Source organism: Mustela putorius, unplaced genomic scaffold (genome assembly GCF_011764305.1).
Source record: "Mustela putorius furo isolate JIRA1106 unplaced genomic scaffold, ASM1176430v1.1 tig00003909_pilon_pilon_pilon, whole genome shotgun sequence".
In the NCBI taxonomy this organism is placed as follows: Eukaryota; Metazoa; Chordata; class Mammalia; order Carnivora; family Mustelidae; genus Mustela; species Mustela putorius.
The window spans coordinates 31,504,438-31,506,154 of NW_025422057.1; positions in this window are offsets into that span (position 1 = coordinate 31,504,438).

A 1,717-nucleotide genomic window follows, 5' to 3' on the forward strand; every position below is an offset into this window, starting at 1 on the left:
TCACAAAAGAAAAAAAAACTGCATCAAACTTATTTTTAACTTAAAAAAAAATCCCGTTCTAAGAGCAGACTTTGAGAGAACTAAACCAAGTGTTAGTAAACAAGGTGGTGGGTCAAATTCAGCCCATGGCTCATTTTTTAAAATGAAGTTTTATTAAACCATAGGCATACTCATTGACTTATGTACTGTTTAGGGCTACTTCTCCATTATAGAATTAAGACATTATGACAGAGACTAAATGGCCTAGAAAGCCCAAGTTATTTACTAACTTAACTTACCCTTTAATGATAATCTTTACTGATAAACTTTGCTGACCCCCAACAAAATCAGTTTTTCATTAAAAAATTACATATATATACACACACACACAAATATATATGTATTTTATATATATATATGTATGTATGCATGTATGTATGTATAAACATTTCAATCTACTGAGTGCTTAGTAAGATAGAAAGGTAAACTTTTTAAAAATTAAACTATTTTTTTAACTGAAAGCCAAATAGAGAGGCCCATTTCCAATGGAGATGGACAAATAGAGGAAAAAATGAAAACACATTCCTGACCAAGAAGCTGGATTGCAAAAATAAAACTCTTCCAGTTGTAGTAACAACCTCAAACTACTTTAGAGAACCATCTTTCGTTCAGTTTCAGCCAGGAGGAGGAAAAAAAAGGATGGAGGGTTTTGGCTCTGGATTTTTCACTCTGGCAATAAGGAGGCCCCAAGCAGGTTTGCCTTCTTTAGAATAACCTAATGAATCAGAAAAGGTACTAACCAAGGTACCTGGGACATGAAGCTTTTAAAAATGGCTTTTAAAATCTTAAGGCGAAAAGTATGTATTAAAACATTAAATCTATTTTTACTGGTATGGCTATTCTGAAATGTATTTTTATAATGCTGCAAACTTTGGCAAGATTGTTGCTTCTCTCTCTTTTCATGGAAGGCAAGGAATTATGATAAATCTACCCTTAACAGCAGAGCATTTCAATTTTATTGCTGTTAGGGTCCTAAAGAGCATTAACCTCTCTGTAACTTTCCTTAGCAGCATAACTACAATAACCTCATAATAAATGTTACCCTTCTCAAACAAAATTTCAAAATTTCTCCTATGATTTTGGGGAGAAAACCCCACACTTTATTTTACACAGTTCCCTAGCATTTAAAGAAAAAAAAGTTTTTGATATATAAATATTTCCCATTAGAATAAAATCCCCTTTTGATTTTAGTACAGTAAAAAAAAAATGTGTAAACACAAACTTAAGATAAATTTAATTGATGAAAATATTCATTACAGAAATTAACATTGCTTACCATTCTTTAAACACCATATACATTATTAATATATACTGTATATTTCCAATCAACTCCATTCTTAGGCTCAATTTAAGAAACACAATTTTAACAGGTTTTATACAAAAAATACTTCACTAGGAAAGTAGACAAACTGCACAAAAAAAGTACATGTGTATAATGTGCATAGCAAGATAGCTTGAAGCATCTATGTATGGCTTTCTTTAAAATAAAACTTTTGGGGAAATGGGCCCATTTGGGACCTACTGTTACAGTTGACATATGTAAACTGTTTCACATCTTTTAGGCACTTGCTAACAATAGTGTTCAATCCCTGAAAAATGAATTTACCCAAAAAAAAAAAAAATTCTACATCTAAAATAAAAACCAAGAAAATAACATGGGTAAAGTCTTACATATTCC